Source organism: Asterias rubens, unplaced genomic scaffold (assembly GCF_902459465.1).
Source record: "Asterias rubens unplaced genomic scaffold, eAstRub1.3, whole genome shotgun sequence".
In the NCBI taxonomy this organism is placed as follows: domain Eukaryota; kingdom Metazoa; phylum Echinodermata; class Asteroidea; order Forcipulatida; family Asteriidae; genus Asterias; species Asterias rubens.
Window position 1 is genome coordinate 21,333 of NW_022985735.1, and position 25,370 is coordinate 46,702.

Sequence of the window (25,370 nt, forward strand, 5' to 3'; positions counted from 1 at the left end):
CAACTGATGCTACAACTGATGCTACAACTGATGCTACAACTGATGCTACAACTGGTACTACAACTGATGCTACAACTGATACTACAACTGGTGCTACAACTGGTGCTACAACTGGTGCTACAACTGGTGCTACAACTGATGCTACAACTGATGCTACAACTGATGCTACAACTGATGCTACAACTGATGCTACAACTGATGCTACAACTGATGCTACAACTGATGCTACAACTGATGCTACAACTGATGCTACAACTGATGCTACAACTGATGCTACAACTGATGCTACAACTGATGCTACAACTGATGCTACAACTGATGCTACAACTGATGCTACAACTGATGCTACAACTGATGCTACAACTGATGCTACAACTGATGCTACAACTGCTGCTACAACTGCTGCTACAACTGCTGCTACAACTGCTGCTACAACTGCTGCTACAACTGATGCCACAACTGATGCCACAACTGATGCCACAACTGATGCCACAACTGATGCCACAACTGATGCCACAACTGATGCCACAACTGATGCCACAACTGATGCCACAACTGATGCCACAACTGATGCCACAACTGATGCCACAACTGATGCCACAACTGATGCCACAACTGATGCCACAACTGATGCCACAACTGATGCCACAACTGATGCCACAACTGATGCCACAACTGATGCCACAACTGATGCCACAACTGATGCCACAACTGATGCCACAACTGATGCCACAACTGATGCCACAACTGATGCCACAACTGATACTACAACAGCAACAGCAACAGCAACAGCTGTAATAAATAATAATAATTAATAATAATTAATAATAATAATTAATAATAATAACCGAATTTATAAAGCGCCTTTTCCAAAGGATGCAAAGCGCTAAAATGCGTAAACCGCGGATCGGCGGAAGAGTTGCATGGCTGGAGCGCTATGTTTGAAATATGAGACCCAAGGACGCCTCTCATTGAACAGACTTATAAGAAACCTCAAATATTTCCACACAGTTTTAAATTGAAATGGATGTCCACAGGCCAATAATGAAATTGTAAGATACAACAGACTTTTATTATGGTGTGGCCATCTTGATTTTCTTCCATGGAAATCAATGTAACCAAACCAAGGCTGGAAGATTAATGGTCTGGTTCCTTTTTGTACAATGAGTATTAGCATTCAATTGGATACATTGAACATGACCGATATGATGGCAGTATGATGCAGGTCTGTACTTACTGTTTTCTTTCCTCTCCTCAAGTAGCAGTTGTTTCTCTTGGAATGAGGCCATGAAGACCGACCCCCCTTCCTCCTTGCGCATCTGGAAGGCGCTCTTTTGCCGTTCACTGTACTTTGGAATCCTTTACGAAAAAGAACAAGAAAAAACAAAAGATGGAGAGATGAACTAAGTACATGAAGGGGCATTGCTTGGCAACCAGACCATTGCTGTGCACTAGCGGGTCGTGTGCAGGCGGCAGCGAATAAACCCGAAGAAACCACACGTCCAGACACGTCACTATTTTTGGCAATATGTTTGCTGCCACCATCGGTGAAAGGTGCTCGTGTTTGGGGAAGCCCTTATGTTGCGAATTTTTTTTTTTTTCTCAAATACAAGATGAGTGTAAAAATCTAGGAATAAGGTAAGGTACTAAAATACAGATCTTTTAAATGTAGATGGCTGAAGAGGGGTATTTAAGCACAAATTATTATGCTAACTGGACTCTGGTTACCAGCTAAAATACCATGTCACACGAACAAATTGTGACTGGTTTCCTGCTCATTTCTGCTTAGCCCCTTAGCAGAAAAATTGTTCAGCAATATTTTCTGCTTAAGCAGCTCTCTCTATAAAATTGGGCCCTGGTCTGGTAAGGGTCTTTTCTATGGGGAAAATGTACTTTTGTATTGGAACCTTGAAGAGTGAGGGCACCACAACAAAAGCACAGGGCACCATAGCCCTATTAGGACTCTTCCTCTGTACACAGATACAGAGTCCTAATTATTAAAGGGACACGTTGGCTTCGGGTTGCGCTTTATTGGGCGTTTTTGGGCTATGACAAGCGTTTGATGTAAAATGATTACGGTTGGAAAGATGTTAAAAAAGTAGAATATAATGATCTACACAAACATGCCTTAGAAATGCTTCGCTTTTGCTAACTTTCTCGAAACAAAACGCTCCGCCATTTATGGGGGTCAAGATTTTGACTCCCATAAATGGCCGCCAAATTCACTAGTCTTATTTCCAGTCGCAGCCTTTGAACTATACGACTGAGCAATTATTAACCATTTTACGAACCCCATTTGTATCTATCTCTTCCTCCATGGTTACCAACAACAAAAAACAGTTCATGAACAAAAATAAAAGGGCCTACGTTGAATTAACTTTTTATAAATCTATCTAAGCAGCAAGTTCAGCCCACGTCCCGGGGCCGAGCGGCTGCCGTCCAGCGGGCCATCATCCTCCGCGGCCAGACCTCCCCAGACGCACTGAACTCCCCGTTCTTGCTCGTACGATGTAGGATTTTAGCGGGGCCAGTCTAGTAATGCGAATACTTTGTACACGAAAGAATGTCTAGTACCCGTTTTACTAATACTAATAGTGCATGTGATTCTGTAGTCGTGTGTCTCTTTTTGCCTCGGGCCTTTGCAGCAAAAAGACGAGATTATTTAATACCAACTAGCGAGTGGAGTTGAAACAAAACTACAGCTAGAGAATTCATCCTCTCATAAAACATCTGCTCAGACATGTCGGAGAGGCGTTTACCGTGTTTACCGCGTAAGTATAGTATGCAATTGCGAGTCACATATACCCCACAGTTCGTTTTTAGATACAAAATTACGGGGACTTTACTTCTCTGTCCTTTCTCTATGCTGTTTGCATGTACATGTAGAGTCACAGGGCAACAGGACAGTGGTGTCTATCTAATACTAGTCCATCGCCATAGGATAGATGTCACTTGTCTTATTTGCCAACATGATTCTTTCTTCGGGGAATACATGTTTATGTCTATTATGGGGATGTAATTCCTTGACCTTGGTCTTGGACGGTACTATTTGAGGTAGCTCCTGTTTACATTGCTCAGAATAATTTGACAGCAAAATTTACTGTGCGATGCATCTGAACAGGGAGCACATACTGCAAATGGTAGTTGGCAAGGAAAGCTAAAATAAAGTAATACTCTTGTCCACAAAAATGAAGCTTCCATAGGCCCTTTTCGAAACCACAGCTTCGGCTTTGGATTCGGCTTCAGACTCCGTCCTCTTGTCTAAATCCCTACGCAAAGCACGCTCAATATTGTCCAAACATCTGCGGGGCCAAGCTAGGCCGAGCTGAATCCAAAGCCAAAGCCGTGGTTTCAAAAAGGGCCATAGTCTAGAACTCTTTTTCAAAAATTACAAAACAAAATCAGAAACGGGGAACAATTTTATTATTTTGTAACATTTTTGTATTGATACTTGATTGCCAGGTCACAGTGAAAGTTGGGTGGTGATGTGATTATTGAAGCCGGTATGGACAAGAAAGAGTACACGTACATCAAAGAAGTTTTCCAAGCACGGTTAGATGACAACCAGCTTCTTCGCAGGACAGGAAAACTCTGCTAATTAGGCCTGGGCGACCAGTGAAAATTACTAATCGACTAGTCGCACCTCCATCCAATAGTTGCGACTACGACACTAGTCGCGACAATTTTTAATTATCACGATGCACTGTGGCAATGTGTGCCGCAAGCACAATATAGTCTAATTCAAGCGGAAAAGATTGAAGATTTGTGTCACTGATGTCTGACTGTGTTCTGTAAGTAAATTATGTTGTCATGAATAGTAATGAGCGACTAAATTGGTTCACCAAACAGGTAGACACAATTTTTTTTAAACTATTTTTGTAGCACGTTTAACCGGATAGTTGAAAACAATAGTCGCGACTCGACTAAGGATTCAATAGTTAGAGTCCGACACTAGTCGCCCAGGCTTACCGCTAATGGTGCAAGGATGGCTTCTACCCACAGCCGCCATCCCCCCCCCCCCCCTTAATACCACCACCACTACTACCAACAGAAGAACTTGTAGCAAAACACAAATCCAGATTTTCCACTTCTTAAATTTAATTTCCACAATTTGGCTACAAAAATGTCTGTACAGGTGTGCATAAGACATAAGGTCAGTGCATTATTAGCATTATTGGCAAGTTCTAGAGTTTGTATGTAATCAAATAGAATCTTTGTCACAAATTTATAGGAACTTTATAAAACAATATGGTCAATTTATTGAGACATGTTTTTACAATTCACAGCAGTACACGATGAATTTGCAAACATTAATTAAATTTGTCCTATGTCAAAGAACACTATAGTCCCATGCAGTATCCTTAGTAATAGTTGGTGTATCTCCTCAATATTTATGCATAAAATAATAAACCTGTGACAACTTGGGCTAAATTTGGCAATAAAAGCTGCAAGAAACAGTGAAAGAAAAACACCATTGCAGTATAGAAACAAGTCCATGTAGACTTTATCAAGTGAGTTTTATGATCACAAATTAGTAATTACCAACATCTAAGGTATAAAGTCCCTTTAGAGAGACCAATGCTTTAAATCGAGTGATTTGGTTGTAAAATGCATTGTATGGTTAGAAAGGATGTTTTAAAAGTAGAATAGAATGATCAACACAAGTATGACTTGAAATTGGGTGGTTTTCCTTTAAAACTTTTACTTATTCGAACTAACATGGTCTGCTAGTCAACAATATGACTAGTTCTAAAACATCATTCTGACCATGCATTTCATAACAGGCATGTGGTTTGAAATCAAAATACACAATTGCAAGGGTTAAGGTTAAAAAATTGAAATGGCACTGTGTTTATCAAACTTGTTGCATCTATGATCCATGTCTCTTTATTAATACAGAATAAAGATATTTCAGATAAATTTATTTGAATACAGATTGTTTATGTTTTTGCATTTTGTTGTTCTTGTGTGTTTTTTGTTACAAAATATCGAAATCTCAAATAATACAATAAATATGATTGTATAAACAATTGGCCATGTACTTCAAATTAAACTTAATCATATGTCGTTGTGATGAAAACAAACTCTGCTCACATCACATTCAATGATTTGTTGACATAAGTAATGTGCAAAAAAAAAAATAATAATAAGTTTAAGTATTGACATGTGTTAATTTAGGAATAAGAATCTAGTTGTTGACAGCGGGAAATATTGCCATTTGCATAAATCATGTGTAAATGAAAGTTGAAACTATCTGGAAATATACCTCTGATTTTACAAACACAGCAACCAGGTAGTGTTACTCTATTTCCAGTACCATTCTGACATGACACATGTTGTCTGTGAAGGCTGGCTGGGTGGCAAAGTCATTTGTTGTGTACATCATGCTGCCCTGGTGTACATGTCATTCCTGTTATGTCGTGCCAACTCTAATGGTGGTCCAGAACAAGGTGCCTCAAGATCTTTTCAAATATAAACACAAAAATTGTTGAAACAATTAACAAAATAAAAATTGGTTATTTGTACATGTATATGGAATATAAAACCCATGCACTTGATGTTGATTCATTAAAGTGACATTTTAGCAAATGCTACCTCCCTGCAGCCGATTTCACGAAACTTTAGGCAACTGCGCGAGTCCACTCGCGCAATTTTAATGGCGCAAGTTGCTCCATAAACGTTGCACAAGTGGACTTACGCAGTTGCGTAAAGTTTTGTGAAATCGGCTGCTGGTCAAAGACATGATGTTATTAGGATGTGGCTGTTCAGCGTGAAGTATTTTGGTAATGCAACGTTGGCTAAGGAGGCTGTTTACAAGTAACTACAATGAATGAAAGCTTAAATTTGTGTTTCCTTATTAAATGTTTGTTTACACATTTACTTTGTTTCCTTTTTTTTTGGGGGGGGGGACACAGATCAAAATATCATGTAACAAAACTGGACTGCTTTGACAGTACATGTGTATATTGTTATACATGCACATGCCATTGACGGTATGAAATAATCAGTCTCTTACTGCCAAGTTTGAGAAGTATTCATCCGGCCTTTGTTTGCAGCATGACCTGTCCTGTTGTGTTGGCATCTCCCTACAGTTGGTACAAACCCACCAGCTTGGCAAGAGCTTTGCGGAGGTGGATGATGTGGACTTGGAGGTGGTGGGTTTGATGAGGTCTCCAAGATGTTTACGCCAAGTCCTGGCATCTGCTCACATAGTACCTTCAACAAGAAATTGAAAACCATTGATATAACTTATTATATAAGTTCTCGAAAATTTTATTTTTTATTGTTTGAAAGGTCACACTTCTTTGAAAGAATTCGGGTTGACTTGGGTACGAGTTGACTTGGGTACAATATTTTGGGTAAACTGTTAAAAATATACAAAAAACATTTCATAAATCTGTACTATTTTTAAAATGTACTTCTACAATTTTTACAAAAGCCCTCCCCTTCCCAGCCAGATAAACGACTCTTTTAATTGTAGCATCAAAGTAAATTGGGGTAAATTATGCCAAGTCATTAGTACGCTGGGCACTCGATTCAAATCCCCACCCCCATCTATGCACCGAGTGAATAGATCTACAAATTAATTATATGTAAACTAGTCATAGTACATGTACATTATGTACTCTCACAACTCAGTGCTATGGCTGTGAATTTACGTGTCATGTCCACAATAATAACTAACAATAACATTGCATTGGGTATAAACAATCACGGTAGGCAGTTTCATCAAAATTTGAAGTTGCTCTGATCAAACTGATTTTGATTTCATGTTAAAGGGCATTACATGCCATTTAAAATGAGGGGTCTCCCAAGGTCTTGGGAATTTTAGAACAAAAGTTATTGCACAATTTATATCGTCAAATTTGACCCTTTTTGATGGAAAATATTGCAAGCACAATTTGTGACCATACATGAACATGTACGTGTATATGCGTATACACAGTATAGGTTTATTAACAGAATACTTTGGTTACTTGTTATAGAAACTTATTTTAAAAGTAGTTTTAAGGAGCTCGCTCCCTTTTGAGTTATGATGACATTGCGATTAGCAAGTGAGTAGACCTAATTAAATATTCAAAATGGCTGCCATTTTGTATTAAACAAGTACAGTTTTGTAACAATTCGCAGGTTTCATTTTGCGATGGCAAGTTTGCGTGAGTATAACAGTTTCATTTATTCTTACAAGTAAACAAATTAAATGTAAATGAAATCATTATTGTCATTACAAGCTACTTAAAATTTAAACGGCCTCCAAATTTCTAAAATGACTGCCAAATTGGCCGCAAAATGTACAAGCCTTTAAAAATGGCCGCCAAGTTTTAAAAAATGGCCGCCAATTTTAAAAAAGGGCTGTGATTTGAAAGGCTCAAAAGTAATTTAGTTATCAACACAAGATTTATCAATTCTTTTCTCCATTTTTTGTTCCAGATATTCTGTACGGACTGTTGAAGGTGTGCACTTCATACTAATGGTAGACATTGGACACAACAGTCGCTGCTTCCTCCAAAGTCTGTCACGTCAGATTGTTTTCCCATGTGTGGCAAAGTCTCCACATGAAGTTGAATTTCCGATTTGAAGGCTGCAAATTGTTAAATAAAAAAATATTAAAAATTATTGTAGTATGTGTTGTACTTGTGTTTCTAAATAAACAGACAGAGTAGAGAAAAAAGAAGTTAATGTACCTGCCAAAATCGAATACATTATACAATAAAATAACCCCCCCCCCCCCCCCTCAGTCTCAAAAAAAAAAAAAAAAAAAAATCTTCTACAAAATTATTATCTGGAAGATTTGTATTTTTTAAAGCATTTTGGTGCAAAAAATCGTTTAAGAATACCAACAGTGAAGAAAAGTTTCTCAATCATCCTGATATTCATCAATTCTGATCAGCACGATTCTAATTTACTGCATTATTTACCACTTCATTATATATCCCCTATTTACTATAATGGAATGGTCCACTTTGGAAAATTCGGCGTAAACCTTGAGCATAAACTTGGACTATTCCATTAATATGATGGGAAGCCTTAAATGATATTTTAAAATTGTTTACTAAAATGTATCTCTAAATTTCACATAAAAATGTTTAAATTACGTAAACAAATCTTTAAAAATAAGTTTAGTCTTGTTCTTAATCATTTAAATGCTGAAATAAAGAAATTCTACTTACCCTGATTGACGCCGGATTCGTCCAGTTTTCCGCGGTGTTTTCGTCCCCGACCGCACACACCGGGCATCGTCGGGGCCCAAAATTTCAACCTGGGACACTTTTCACACAGCAGTGATTGATGTATCTAGGAAAACAAACCTATGGTGCATCTGTTTCTTTAGGTTTCAAGCTACGTCGAGACCATCCACTGCATCGTTTTTTATGTCAAAGTTGGGCAACCAAAACTGACGCGATCGGCAGAAAAATGCAGTTTTAACCAAGCCTGTAAGTCTTGAAAAAACTTTCATCATCGGGATTTTTTTTCGTAGACAACGGCAATATTTATGAATGAAACCAAGATGGCCTCCACCAGCTGATAACCGGTTCACATTCTGCAGAAAACAAGATCAATCCGCAGACACCCTGCAGAAAGCTATCGGCGAGTTTCAGGTTGCATGTTTGCGAGTTCCCGGATGTGAGTACTTCGGTCACAAAAACGCTACGCCAAAAAGCATATCGCGAAGCGCGCCACCAGCGGCGGCTCGCTTGATACTGCCTAATCACGGTCCGTTCTCTCTCTCTCGTCGGCTAGTCCATGTCCCACTACATTATTCTTACCCTGATTGGCGAGGTGTCCTTTCCTTCTTTTTGGACGTGTCTTCAATCATCCATTTTGACAGCAAAATGACAGCAAAATGGTGTGTTTACATTTCACACACATCGTATGGTAGAGAACGGTTTATTACCTCGTGTTCTTCTGGTAGGTTTACCAGGCCATTGGCTACGGCGCCAGCCTAACTGCTGTGCATCGCGCATAAACGGACGATCGTTTTGACGGATTGAAAAACGTATATATTTCGCGGGCCATGTTTCGGGGTCAGAGGTCAGTGTTTGTTTTTTTTAATTACCATTCACTAATTACAACACATTAAATGTGTTTTATTGCAAGAACAACTCTTAATAAGTATAAGGAACACCCTCAAACGTGAAATTTTGTGAAATCTGAAGGCAACGTGTTCCTTTAAGGCCCGTTTCTGGGGCGGAAAATTTTCAAAGCTTCATAACTAAAAATCTTACCTGCAACAAGCCATTTATTTCAACAGATTTACATTCCATTGCGGCATATTTCATATCGAATGAAAAAGTGGTGGCACCATACGGAAACTTTTATGTATAGTGCCAGTGCAACTGCCACAACTTGTGCCAGCACTTATTAAATTTTACCCTCATGATAATTTTCCGCATGTCGCCACCAATTTATCTAGCGTTAACTAACTCCAAAACCACTGAATTGTTTTCTTACCTGAGAAGAAGGGTTACCACATATATGATATGGAAACGTTTCCGTATAAACCTTGTTTTCATCAATTACAACGAGTTAAAGTTCCGTCTCCACCGCTAGCGATAAATCCTTTACTTCAGTGCTTGGTCAGCCTTTTCGAATTGGCGCGAAATTGCTATTTGTAAATGAACGTTGAGGGAGACAAACAAGTAAGTCGGTCGTCGAAGAACTAAGTCTTGTCGGTCAGTACAGTCTACCCGCAGGAGTACACTAATCTCCTTTGTTATTTATCTGCAGGGATATGCATCGTTTGTTCATGCGTGACCTCTATCATGTGTATACTAATTAGTCAAAAGGGCTTGTGGAATTCGGTCATTTTCAGCCTTTTCTGAAAAGTCTCAACCAAAATATTTAAATGTACCAGTAAATTGAAACGAAGAGCATATCTGTCGTCATGTATAAAAACAAGCGGTTCAACTCAAACGCAACAAGATATTTGTTCATACAACACGACAGATATGCTCTCCATTTCAGTGTACTTCTACATTATTTATGTCAATACTTTTCAGATAAGGCCGAAAAAGACTGAATTTCAGAAGCCCTTTGGACTAATTAGTATTCAAACCGAGGTCACGCATGAAAAATCACGCCAACTCGCGCAGAAAAATCACAAAGGAGACTTATTAATGTACTGCGGGTAGACTGCGGTGCCTCTTTGCTTCTGTTGGTTTGACCCCGGCCCAATTTCTTGAAGCAGCTGATAAGCACAAAAAGTAGCCAAGCACAAACAAATAAGCTTACTAGACAAGGTTACCAGCTAAAATTGTATGCCAAAGACGTGTACAATTTGTGACAAGTACTGACCCTGTTCAGTTTTGCTAAGCAGTAAATTTTGAAGCAATATTATTTTCTGCTTAATCAGCTCTATGAATAAGCACATCATAAATAAAATCTTTGACATTGTATTTATTCATCATTATTGATTAAAACTTCATCAAATCCATGGCCACAATTAATTCAAAAGCAAATAAAAAATGGTGTATTGTGGTTTGAAATGGATTTGATACTTTGTAGACTGCAGGTATACCTTCAGGAATGCTGGTCATCATCTCGCCACCCAGCAAGCTCGCCACCGCCCCCTGCAAAGTCTCCCCCTAACCGGCTCATCGCACGGGTCGTTACAAGTTGCCCCCTGACAATGTCGCCCCAAACAATGTCGCCCCCTGGCAAAGTCTCCCCAGAAAATAAGTAAGGATTCTTGCGGTAGTACAATGTGTACTCAATTAATATTGTATTGGAAAGAATATAAAGTAGAGCCTACTGACAATGTCGCCCCCGGCCAATGTCGCCCCCTTACGAAGTCGCCCCCAGAAAATAATTAACTGTTACTATGGTGGATACTTTGTGGAAATTAAATATTCTTTCGGTAATGGCTTAATTATTGTATTGGAAAGAATATAAGTTAAAGTCTGCTTGAGGAAAAAAGTCATCAATAATAATAAACTCCATGCACAAAGTTCAAATTTTTGGTAAATGATTTTATTAACGTCGCTCAATTTAAATTTTAACACCAAACAAATACTTAATCTGTTTTGGTTTTTTTAACAAATAATATTAATAGGCTAAATAGCAATTACTGAATTCCATATGTAACATTTTACAACAAATCGTAGACTAACTGTTTCTATAGTGGATACTTGGTGGAAAGCTTAATAATGAGTTTCTAAGTGCAAAACTAAAATAACAATGAGAATGATTTTTGGACATTATCTCAGAAGTTAATAATAATCACCGTTTAAAAAAGACATCTTTCTAAAGCATAATTCAGGTGAACTGAAACAAAATGTTAGAAAATGAACTTTCCTTTGCAGTTTGTGTAAGAAAATTTCTACTATTTATTATAGGGGAATTTTACTTGTATCTTATCATACCTCTTTTTTAAATATAATGATAGCCCAAACATATTTTTATGGTTCTTAATTTTTATGAAATATTTCTCATTATAAGTATTGCTTTACTTGATTGGCTTCGCCTCGGATTCCATTTCCCCCCTCGGGTGTACAAAACGCCATGGAACCGTCACAGCTTGCAACAACTGTATAATGTACCCAATTCAATTAGAAGGTCAGGCTCAGTACACAAATCAAAATTTGTCTTGGTAAAAATTCATCACAACTCAATTTTCAACAATAATATTATTTATTAAAACCTTTAAGAAACACATTGCTTTTATATTTGGCTCTTTGGACTGTGAAGTGTTTGTGGACATAAATCTAATTGGGAAACATGTTTTACAATTATCATTCACACTATTTGCCTCAAAACTGCAAAGTTTTCAATTTACTTTGTGAACTAAAATGTCTGCTAATTTGAGGAGTCCAGAATAATCTTCAACAAAATGGCAGACTGTACTGTTAGCTCAAGAAAGGTATAACAAGAAAACCAAACAATTTTAAGGTATATTTATGTGTGGGTCATTTTTTTTCAAAAATCGAAAAATCTTTCCAACCATGTAGGCCTATTCTTTCCATAGCAAGAACTTCCTATAGCACAAAACACCAAACCCAAATGCAACATGTCCCTTTAAGCATGTGAGGTAATTCAACATTAAAAAGTCAGGCTCAGTACTTATTATCAAACCTTGTTGAAAATTCATCACATCTCAAATTTCGATCACATTGTCATCAAAACCTTCTCCAAGAGAAACATTGCTGTTAGATTTAACGCTTTGGACTATGACATTATTTGTTACATGTACATGGGCAATTATATCCACACTAATGGGCAAAAAAGTGCGACATGGAAAGGGAATGTTGGATAGTCACAAAATTAAGTTTGTTGTCATGTATTTTGGTCTGTGTACATTCAGAAGCAGATGAGGATTGTGGTTAACAAAAAAAGATGCCTGTCTTACAAAGTTATCCCTTTTGTCCATTATCGTGGAATTGCCCACATGTATGATATGAATATGGGCCCAGTTAAATAAAGCATAAAAGCAAAACAACCTGCTCAGCACAGAAAAGTATTGCTTAACAGAAACAGGTTTCCACCCAAAATAACATAGCAAATAAATTTGTCAAGAGGTGTTTTCTGCATGCCTAACAGCTTTATGAAATAGGGCCTTGGTTGGAAACATGTTTTGGAAGTAGTGTATAATTATCAACACTAAAAGGTGCCTCAAATCTGTGTGGTTTTCCTTATACTTTGTGTTTTGTGGAGTCAAAAATTCTTTTTACTTTGTGAACTAAAATAGTCCGCCATTTTTAGGAGTCCATAATTTGCTTCAACAGAATGACAGACTATGTTACTTAAAGAGAGTATAAAAAGAAAACCAAACAATTTCCAGGTACATGTTTATCTGTGTGGATCATTTATTTATTTATTTTAAAACATATTTTCAACCATATCCATTTCACAGCAAGCAATTTCTAAAGCCCAAAACAGTAACACCCAACTCGAAAGCGACGTGTCCCCTTTAGGCATGTGGGATAATTCAACAATAAAAAGTCGTACTCGGTACTTTTTATCAAACCTTGTTGAAAATTCATCACATCTCAAATTTCAACAATTTCAATCACATAGTCATCAAAACCTTCTTCAAGAGACACATTGCTTTTAGATTTGTGTGTAATTATCAACACCAAGGTGCCTCAAAACTGTGTGGTTTTCCTTTTACTTTGTGTTTTGTGGAGTCAAAAATTCCATAATACTTATACTGTGCACTAAAATAGTCTGCCATTTTGAGGAGTCATGAATTTGCTTCAACAAAAATGGCAGGTTGTGTTATAGTTCAAGAGGGTTACAAGAAAATACAAACGATTTCCAGGTATATTTTTGTGGAAAATTATTTTCTAATTTCAATCATATTGTCAGCAATTTCACGAAGGGCCAAAAAAGCAGCAAAATTTGTCTTTTTCGAGAAAACCACATTTTAAGTTTAGCTAGTTTTGAAACTACTAGTTGGTAGACTATTCAAAATTTAATCATGGAATTTTTTACATGTCAGGGAAGAAGTGATCCTAAAAACTGTGAGGTTTTCCAAATACTTTGTGAACTATGATGGTCTGCCATTTTGGGGAGTCAAACTACTGCTTCAACAAAATGGCAGATCATGTTAGTTCAAGACGGCCAAGGAAAACTAAACAATTTCCAGGTGTATTTGTGTGGATCATTATTTTCTAAATTTAAAACATCTTTGGATGACAGTAATTTAAGAGCGGCATATAGGGTAGAGACATGGGCCTTCGGTGATACATGTAGATGCTCATCCATGACTGCACAGAGATTTCTGGCTTTCGTTGAGTGGTTTCACATCACCAACCGTGATGGAAATGACTGGAAGTGGCTGTTGTGAAAATCTTGATGTAAAATGAAGAACCAATGCTTTGCAGCATTAAGCATCATTTTGTTTGCAGTGGCTCTTTGGTGAATGTCCTTGATGCATGCATTGAGTTTCATTAGTACAGTGTTGCAGTCTGGCATAAACATGTGTCCGTGGTCGCCTCATGCTCACATTGTAATGGGGCCGCATTCCTGGAGTCACCCTCCTCATCACCTGTTCTCTTTCAATCTCTCCCAATGTGGAGAAGATGTTATCAAAGTACTGCAAGATAATAAAAAAATCAAAGAAAAACAAATAACTAGTAGAAATAATTATTGGTTACCTCACCTCTGTAGGTAATCAAGACTTTCCACCCCCTCAGCTTTATTATGGAAACATAATGAACTTACTTCTGTTTTGTGTTTTAAAAAAAAGGTATGAGTTCACTCTTAATCGCAAAACCTTGGCCAAGGCTAAGGGTGATAATCTAATACTAATAATTTACCATTCGGACAACCTCTCATTGAGCCAAATACAGTGATGGCAACCTGCTCCATCATTTGTAAATTAAGGACAAAAGGTCTGGAATCCGGAATTACACAATATCCCCCAGAAAGGGAGATTAAAGTACCCTCCATATTTTTTCATGAGGGATTCAAAGCATCGCATGGTATAGGTGCCTGCCTAGCCTGTGCATGCAGCACAATAGATTTCCCGGTTCAAATAATATGGCCAACTGACCATAAAAAAAATGGATACTCTGAGTTGTTCCGGGCGTTTGTAAGTTGGCCAACATAAGCTAGTTTGAATAAGATTTTACTTTTTTTTGTATACACCATCAGACATGGTTAAAATAACGAGAATGTATGGACCAAATTGCACAGTTTTCGCATGGGGCACTTTCGTAATATTTTCAGGATCTACATGCAGATTTGACATGGTTGTTCTGATGCAATTAACTTTGATCAAAGGTTTTATATAAACACCATCAAAATACCTTCCCTATAGCATCTGCACTCAGGCCTGGAATAACATGCTTGCTACGGAGACCATCGATCTCCATTGCCCCATGTATTGGCCTTGGTGCCTTCAAAAGTTTCCCACTGAAGTGCCCTTTGCAAAATGCAAATGACCTTGCCCTTCCAACATGAAATTCCAGGCCTGCTCATGAGTCGGTCTACACTGCTGCCCCTTTCAATGTTCGATTTATCTTTTACATAAGGATTTGTTGTGATAATAATTCTGAGCAGTATTACCTGAGCATCCCTTGTCGCTAGGCAACATCTGAGCAGAACACAAACAACTAAAGAGGTTTTCCATCATCTCATTTTCTTATGTGCTTGTCTTGTCATTTCTCTTTTAGACCTGTAAAGAAAACAATTTTGGGTTGAAAAACAAAATTGACTAGAGTGGGACTCGAACTAACCACCTCCAGATTAACGTGTAGACCATTGTTATAAAATGCATATTGTTGGAAAGATGTTATAAAATTAGAATACAATGATCCACACATATTTGCGTCGAAGTTGCATGGTTTTCCTTTTACTTTGTGAACTTACACGGTCGGCCATTTATGGGAGTCCAAAATTTGACTCCCATAAATGGCCGATGATGTTTGTCCACAAGGTCTTAAGAAAACTACGAAATTTCGAGGCAACTTTGTGTGGATCATTATATTCTACTTTTAAAACATCTTTCTGATCAATGCATTTTATAACAAACGGTTACAACACTTTTCAAAAACCAGCTCGACCGATCCAAGGCAACGTGCTCCTTTAATCCATTTATTAAACACATTTATGTTTAAAGTACATGGGTGTCAAATTGCCTGTGTTTCGATGCAAAACATTTCAAATGAATCATGCTTTTATATGATGACCTAAAACTGTATGCAATTAGCATTCCGCAAGATCAAAAAACATTGAGAGGGGACCAGTAGCTCTATCTTGATGCATCTTTTTACAGTACGCTCTGTATAGTCTTCACCATAAGATGGATCAATCACAGGATTAACTTAAAAAAGCAATATAGGATATTTCAAAGTTACACTTCAAGAGGTGTGTTTTGGCGACAGTAACCAATACAAATTTTGATTATTGGCCTGTGATTAACCGTTGGCTAATTCAACCAAAAAAATTATTGGTTACAACCGCCAAAACGCACCGCTGGGGTTATGATCGCACGAGGCATTCTGATAAAGAAAAACAGTGAAATCATTCAATTGGTGACAATGAAACACCCTGAATATATTCATGCATACCTACAGACATTATTGGTTGGCACACACCATAAAGTAGGCAGTCGCAGAAACGTGGCCATAACATGCCACAACAAAATCATTAAAATGAAAACTGTTTTAATTCTGGACGCAAATCTCAAATACAGGAGTTCAGTAAAACTTTGTTGTTAGCGGTACTGGGCCAAATTTCATGGCTCTACTTACTGCAGAATTCTGTGCTAACGATCACGAATCTCTGCTTACGAGCAAGCGCCGAGTTTCTGCCCTAGCCTTGTAAGTGTAGAATGCCTAGTAACAGGGAGTACGCACGCGCAGAAGCCAAAATTCACCGCTAACCCGTGAAATACGCGTGTCGTAACCTCCGTAACCTTGATTCTGTCCTTACGGTAAGCAGAGCCATAAAATTGGGCCCTGTCGTAAGCTAATTTATTTAAAGATAGAATAACAACAAACTTGACTGCAACTTACCATGTGTGTATTGCAGGATGATGGCATATTTCACTAATTTCAGTAAAGCTTCTATGGCACTTTATGTACGCGTGTCTCTTCAGCAGCCATTTCAGGTGAGGCCTTGCTGGTGGGCTGCCTCCCCACACATCTTCCTGCACATCTCAGAGTGTCATCTTCTCAAGGATTCCTACCAGTAAAACAAAAAAAATATTGGGATTGAGCAAAGAAAAAAATGCCCAGTCTGTTTACCTTGAGGTTTATTATTTGATAAGTAAAATAAATAAAGAATACAACACATGATAAAACAACTTATTGACCCAAACGACATGATGTCATAATAATATTTGTAGTTAGTTCTTATATAGAGCACATTTCACAATAACCCTCTCAAGGCGCTTTACATTATTGCATTGGTCAATTGGCCATAACATTCTTTTAATCTGTCTCAGCTCCCTTGGGAGTATACAACCTGGGCAACCCTATGCTCCAAGGGCTTTTCATACACAGTATCAACCTGTACCCTAGCTGGTACCCACTTATAGTGTCCTGACCGGAATTTGAATACACACTCCGATGACCTAACCACCAGAACTTAAATTGGATGATCAAGAAAATCTTTGTTGCGTCATTTTGAGAGTGTTGTACAATGAATTCTTCCATGATTGTGCAGTTAGTGAACATATTAGGTGACACTCAATCCATTAAACAGATTTTTAAATGCCTACCATAAAATTCATATGCAATTTTACTCCCATAATGGCAAATGCTGCAATCAGCAGCCTTAAATGACAATGATGCAGTGGGTCAAATACTCATTTTCATTACTAAAATTAGTTGAAATTTTTGGCAATCTCAAATATTAGTAAAATGTTTTTCAAGTAACAGAGCCTTATCCCAAGCCCAAGCGGGTTGCTGGCAAAAAATTAATGCCCACATAAAAACATTCTGACTTTCTAAAACAGATACTTTCTTCCTATTCAAGGTATTAAACCTGCCTTGCTAACACAAAAAATAAACTTGGAAGGGGGTGGGGGGACATCAAACCTTTTTCAATTCTTCTTCCTCAAGCCGCAACCTCTCATCTGCCTCTCGCTTTTTTCTCTCCGACTCTTTTTTACTCATCTCTAAGACTTTTTGGGTCTCGTCATCGTCTGAGTCTGTGTTACTTTCCAGGAGAATGGTTTGCCTTGGTTGTTTACTGCCACAAAAAGTGAGGAGAAAAAAAATCAATTAACAAATTGTCACATGTTTTGTTCTCAATTTATATTTGGTTTACCGTAACACCATGTGTATAATCTACTTACTGGTTACATGATTACATTAAGTTGAGAACTTGTTTTGCTATATATTCTACTATCGCAATTGTTTGCATATTGTCAGGTAAGGGTTGAAAACAAATATATTAACCTCCACTATATACATATTTAACCTATTTATCATTTACAAAGCGGCAATAAATTCACCAACAGTGACACCACAGGCCAAAAACAAAAATCGGATATAGTATAAAGGTATTAAAAGTGAAGAAAACTTAATAAGCAGTGGTATCAATGTAATAAGACGTCTAACCTTACACTCTAACTAGGCCTAATTGGGGGATAATGATGTAAAAGCTCCTATTCTAATCTAATTGATGAGCTAATACACCCAAACTATAGTATCAATAATAATACGAGACATTTATATGGCAACATTTGCGCAACTCAAAACATAAAACAATAAACAAATATACACAAAGCAATTGTTACAATAGAAAGCAAACTACGTATACGAGTCTCAAAACAACATTGATAAAGAGGCACAAGACATACCAACCGTCGATTTCACAAAACACTTCCTAACTTAAGACTAATCCTAGGACTTAGGACGAGTCCCAAACCTGCACTGTAGCATGCAGACCTTTACATTTATCCTAAGTTAGGACGAGTTTCGTACTAACTCGAGATAAGACGAGTCCTAACTCTTTGTGAAATCAACCCCAGGCATGTTAGTATTAACTATCCATGACAAAAATGAGGAAAAGAGAAAACCAGGCAAGAAAAACAGAAGAAAAGATAATATTCCTGTACTTTTGTACACAGAAAGTGAAATAAAAAGGAGGAAAATCAAAACCCAAAAAGAGGAAGTCATCTGAAAGGACAAAACTTAAACATATAACAAGTCTGCAATGGGTTTTGAATTATAAAAATCATCTGGAAGATAACAATGAATGAAAAATGCATACATGTTTCAATATGAGGGTGACAGATAAAAACAAACAAAACTTAGTCTGCAATGGGTTTTGAATTACAAAAAATCATCTGGAAGATAACAATGAATGAAAAATGCATACATGTTTCAATATGAGGGTGACAGATAAAAACATCCATTTAAATAGTATTGAGGGAAAAATATGTTTATAAATTTACAAACCAAAATAAGAAACATTTCATAAACAAGAAATCAAATGACATGTGACAGGCATTTTACATGTACATAAATTAATGCCTTATCAACGTTCAACAATATTCAAACAAAAGTATACAATATGAACAACGATCAATTAAAACCACAATTTTAAGTCTTGTAATGTACATGTATAATATCAAATAATAAACCACAAGGGAAACCGATCAGGTAAATTTTTTAATGATTCCGGGAGCAGGATTTGAACCAACGAACTCCAAATTAACGTGCCAGCACTCAAGGCCTTATACTTCACGAAAGGTAACGAGGGCGATTGCCCCTCTGGTCATTGCCTTTGAAATGCTCCAGTAATTTACAATTTCCACATAAGGTGCACCATTACCAAGGGAAAAATGCCTTGGTTCCGGTGCCCTTTCACAAACAAAGCATACAGGCCTGCTAACCCTGTGTTGGCGGGCTCTCCATTTTGTCAATATCTTAGTTCAGGGTGCCATGTATTATTGTTTCTACTATATTACCTTCCAGTATGCACTAATAATCCAATCAAACCAGAGTGTGATATCAGGCGATAACCCAATCACAGTTTTCATATTGCACTCTGAGTATTGTGAGTGTCAATGTATCACGCTTCGCATACGGTCAGTGCAAAAGTTACATTCTGAACTTTGCATGGCAACACCAAAAACAAAAACCCAACCTAACCTCATTGACTTGATTAGGCTGGTAGATAAATAGTTATTGAGTGACATGAAATCACATCGATGATGAGAAAATATTTAAGTACCTGTTGTCGTCATAGTTCAGCCTCTTCCTTGAGGGCGCAAAACTGAAGCGCGAGGGCTTAAACGACTCGCTCCTTGCAGACCAATTAGATTCCCTCGTCGACGGGGCTGTGAGGGACAACCTTCGAGTTCTCTCGGCATTGAGTTGTTGTGGCCTTGGAGATGACGTCCCGTTGACTAATGACTTTGGGAGAGAGGTTGGACTCTGGGTTTCCTTGGTGCAGTGGTAGTGGACGGACAAGTACCTGGGTATGAGGATGCGGCGACGGAGCTTGGAGTACTGGAAGGCGTCAGGCGTCAAATTTGTAGCGCTTAAGATGAATGATAATTACCCTGAAAGAACAAGATAAATTGCCCCACTATCAAGTCCAGAAAACTCATTTGGTTTGACAGGTCGGACAGAGGTGATGAATGATCAAATAATCAAACAAGGACAGGAGAATACATGTTGGGAAAATGTTTTCTGTAAGCTGATTGGTTTGCTCTGCGATTTATTGGAAAACAATCAGTCACCACTTATAATTTATAACGGTTGCAGAAATTAAGAATGACTCGAGACATAGTTTATGCGATCTTCAGTGTCCGCTTGTAAGGTTGCGGTTTTTGGAAAGGCGAGAATGAAAGACATAACATGTCTGATTGAAAACCATTGGACCAATTTGCATTCGAAAGCTTTGTAAGTGACAATGATGAATTTAAACAGGTTTACGAAGACAAATTTATCAATTCTTTAGAAAAAAAAAGTGAAAATGAAAGACAGCACTACCTTTGATTGAGCACCATTGGACCAATTTGCCATCAAAAGCTTTGCAATTGATGATAAATTGAAAAAGGTTTTCTGAAGACAACTCTTATACCAATTTATCATTACTATTGACAACATGAAATTCTCAGCAAGGAGGAAAATGAAGGAAAAAAAAACAGGGTTTGCTGTTCTGTTACTTCGATTACCTAGGATTATACTAGGATAATTGCACAGTGGTAACAGTTGGTGAAAAAAAAACAGTACACAGATGGACATCAGGGCATGAAAAAACATGCACAAACACCAATGAACAAAGGTATTTAAAAAGGCAAGACATATATATACATAAATCCTCAATCTAGGTACAAAATAGGGCTACTATAACCCAATATAAAAACAATATTTTGTAAATGACAAAAATAAATAATTCTTCAATATTATCAATCTTTAAAGACACTGGCACACATTTGGGTTTTGTCCATTAAATGCTGATTTATAGGCAAAATTATAAAGAAATATACATTATAAGTCACATGTAAAAGTTCAGCTGAATGCACTGCCTAGTTGTTAAGAAAACAGCAACAAACAGCTTCCAATACAGCATCACAAAAAACACATCCCAACAAAAACTTCTATTACCTTGGTAGCTTAGTGAACTTATGCGTGACTATAGCCTGCTTGCAGTCACATTCTCCGCAGGCATACTATAACCCTCCTCTCTGAAGAACTGCTCCAGCGCCGTCTGGATCGACCCAATCGGGTTAGAATGACTGAAACATGGACAAATTATAACAATCATTAATAGGAGTCCCTAACCACCGGTTCTTTTCGGAACCAACACTAGTCACATAGAGATATTCACATGTTGTCACCGCAAACCTCTCTAAGTTAGGCCACGTTCGAATTGGCGACTTCGGCTACAGCTACGGCCATTCTTCAACACTGACAGACGCGCTGATCTAGCCGTAGCTGTAGCCAAAGTCGCCAATTTGGACACGGCATTATACCTCAACCTGGATCGACCCGATAGCGTTAGAAATACTGAAATATGGAAAAGTTTAAAACAATTGATACAAATATTGAATTGTGACAAGTAACATTTTAAAATTGAAAAAGTATGGCAATGAATTTACTTTTATAGAGAAGGAAACTTCTCCAAAAATCACATTATTTTTGTTTCCTTTTGGTTTTATTAAAACAAGTCCGGTAACAATTATTAAGTTTACAAAAAGTGACATCAAGAGTTTATGATGTATATTAGAATAATTTAAAAATAAAACATTAGTCATTAACAATTAAAAATTATAGAAAACGTGATAGATAAGATATATAAATGCATTCGCTAACACAGAATTATTGAGGTGCAGTCGAGTCTGAGTGAAGTCCAGTCTACCTTGTCATGTGGGGAAAAAAATTCTGACATTTGAGAACTTTGAGGAAGAGCCGAAAATAATCCAAAAAGGAGAACATTCTCAATACATGTACAGATTACAATAGATATTGCCTTGGATCTCGTGCTTAAAAAGACATTCAAAATACACAATATATTGTTCAAAATTAGGGAATACATTATGACATTAACAAGATCTCCTGTACTGTTTTTAACACTCCAGTAACATAGCACACAATTATAAAAATACAATGCACAATACAGGACACAATAAAACAGTCACTTAAAGACTAAAGGAAACAAATGTCAGCACAATTCACCCGCACTAGAAGCAGCCCAACAAATCACATCGTCTCAGGAATAAAATAAAGGTTTATATACAAGATACGAGAGTATCTTATATACAAGTCTTCTAGAATAATATCATAGCATAAAATCAGAACCCTCCCAACTGAATGTTATGTGGCCACAAAACGGGGAGGAATACAAAACGGAAAAAATATTTTAGAACTTTGTTGAGCCAGAGCCGAAAGTAAAAAAAAAAAAGAGTATTCTCAAGAGAGAAAAAATAATTGCCAAACCTCCTTCTGGGCATGTCCAGCGAGAGATCGTAGAGTGCATGACTTCAAATTCAAAGTTCTTGACAATCGGGCAGTCGTGCGGATAGCGAAACCTCAGTTTAATTTTATCATCATCCGTCCCTGGGGTCTCGTCCATGGGGGAGTTTAGCGCCCTCTTGTTGGCCCTTTCGGTGTCGTCTTTGAGTTGATCCAGGCACTGACAGAGGAACTCTTGCGCATCCTAGAAATGCAGAGGTTTAAAGACAATGGACACTATTGGTAATTGTCAAAGACCAGTCTTCTCACTTGGTGTATCTCAACAAATGGATAAAATAACAAACCTGCGAAAATTTGAGCTTGATTGGTCGTCGGAGTTGCGAGATAACTATGAAAGAACAAAACACCCCTGCCATACGTAGTTGTGTGCTTTCAGATGCTTGATTTCAAGACCTCAAATTCTAAACTTGAGGTCTCGAAATCAAATTCGTGGAAAATTACTTCTTTCCTCGAAAACTACGTCACTTCAAAGGGAGCCGTTTCTCACAATGTTTTATACTATCAACCTCTCCCCATTACTCTTTAGCAAGTGAGGTTATATGCTGATAATTATTTGGAGTAATTACCAATAGTGTCCACTGCCTTTAAGAGTTAGTTGGATTACTTTGTTGTAGTGCATTTCCTTTTGACAATATTCTATTGTCACGCAGAAGTTTTGAGGCAGTTAAGTATGGCACCACTGCTCATTTAACAACAATATGGCAAGATGCATTTCGCAAATACCACTGCGCAAGCGCAGACTGTTGAATGAGGTGCATTGTGGGATAGATATGGATAAAATTTGATCACCAGCTAGACCACTATGCACCTAATTCCAAGCTTTACGCACGCACCCCAGTATTTGCGAAAAGGTGTTTTACTCTGATATTCGTATCGACACTCCGGCAACCAATGTACTCTGAGATATTAAAGGAACACGTTGCCTTCAGATTTCACAAAATTTCACGTTTGAGGGTGTTCCTTATACTTATTAAGAGTTGTTCTTGCAATAAAACACATTTAATGTGTTGTAATTAGTGAATGGTAATTAAAAAAAACAAAAACTGACCTCTGACCCCGAAACATGGCCCGCGAAATATATACGTTTTTCAAGCCGTCAAAACGATCGTCCGTTTATGCGCGATGCACAGCAGTTAGGCTGGCGCCGTAGCCAATGGCCTGGTAAACCTACCAGAAGAACACGAGGTAATATACCGTTCTCTACCATACGATGTGTGTGAAATGTAAACACACCATTTTGCTGTCATTTTGCTGTCAAAATGGATCGCCGAAAAACACAGATTCAGCTCATTGCTCTACGCAAAGAGATGATTGAAGACACGTCCAAAAAGAAGGAAAGGACACCTCGCCAATCAGGGTAAGAATAATGTAGTGGGACATGGACTAGCCGACGAGAGAGAGAGAACGGACCGTGATTGTTTATACCCAATGCAATGTTATTGTTAGTTATTATTGTGGACATGACACGTAAATTCACAGCCATGAGACAGCCGCAGCACTGAGTTGTGAGAGTACATAATGTACATGTACTAGGACTAGTTTACATATAATTAATTTGTAGATCTATTCACTCGGTGCATAGATGGGGGTGGGGATTTGAATCGAGTGCCCAGCGTACTAATGACTTGGCATAATTTACCCCAATTTACTTTGATGCTACAATTAAAAGAGTCGTTTATCTGGCTGGGAAGGGGAGGGCTTTTGTAAAAATTGTAGAAGTACATTTTAAAAATAGTACAGATTTATGAAATGTTTTTTGTATATTTTTAACAGTTTACCCAAAATATTGTACCCAAGTCAACTCGTACCCAAGTCAACCCGAATTCTTTCAAAGAAGTGTGACCTTTCAAACAATAAAAAATAAAATTTTCGAGAACTAATATTTAAATAAGTTATATCAATGGTTTTCAATTTCTTGTTGAAGGTACTATGTGAGCAGATGCCAGGACTTGGCGTAAACATCTTGGAGACCTCATCAAACCCACCATCTCCAAGTCCACATCATCCACCTCCGCAAAGCTCTTGCCAAGCTGGTGGGTTTGTACCAACTGTAGGGAGATGCCAACACAACAGGACAGGTCATGCTGCAAACAAAGGCCGGATGAATACTTCTCAAACTTGGCAGTAAGAGACTGATTATTTCATACCGTCAATGGCATGTGCATGTATAACAATATACACATGTACTGTCAAAGCAGTCCAGTTTTGTTACATGATATTTTGATCTGTGTCCCCCCCCCCAAAAAAAAAAAAGGAAACAAAGTAAATGTGTAAACAAACATTTAATAAGGAAACACAAATTTAAGCTTTCATTCATTGTAGTTACTTGTAAACAGCCTCCTTAGCCAACGTTGCATTACCAAAATACTTCACGCTGAACAGCCACATCCTAATAACATCATGTCTTTGACCAGCAGCCGATTTCACAAAACTTTACGCAACTGCGTAAGTCCACTTGTGCAACGTTTATGGAGCAACTTGCGCCATTAAAATTGCGCAAGTGGACTCGCGCAGTTGCCTAAAGTTTCGTGAAATCGGCTGCAGGGAGGTAGCATTTGCTAAAATGTCACTTTAATGAATCAACATCAAGTGCATGGGTTTTATATTCCATATACATGTACAAATAACCAATTTTTATTTTGTTAATTGTTTCAACAATTTTTGTGTTTATATTTGAAAAGATCTTGAGGCACCTTGTTCTGGACCACCATTAGAGTTGGCACGACATCACAGGAATGACATGTACACCAGGGCAGCATGATGTACACAACAAATGACTTTGCCACCCAGCCAGCCTTCACAGACAACATGTGTCATGTCAGAATGGTACTGGAAATAGAGTAACACTACCTGGTTGCTGTGTTTGTAAAATCAGGGGTATATTTCCAGATAGTTTCAACTTTCATTTACACATGATTTATGCAAAACAGGTTTAACAAATGGCAATATTTCCCGCTGTCAACAAGTAGATTCTTATTCCTAAATTAA

General features: G+C 37.7%; 1 long non-coding RNA gene across 1 annotated transcript; it reads left to right on the forward strand.

Annotated features, from left to right (window-relative positions):
* The first annotated feature begins 23,698 nt into the window (after nucleotides 1-23,698).
* LOC117306498 lies at nucleotides 23,699-25,103 on the forward strand. The gene is made up of 3 exons (XR_004520945.1): nucleotides 23,699-23,739; nucleotides 24,307-24,506; nucleotides 25,064-25,103. It is a non-coding gene; the product is annotated as an uncharacterized LOC117306498 (long non-coding RNA).
* Nucleotides 25,104-25,370: the final 267 nt, after the last annotated feature.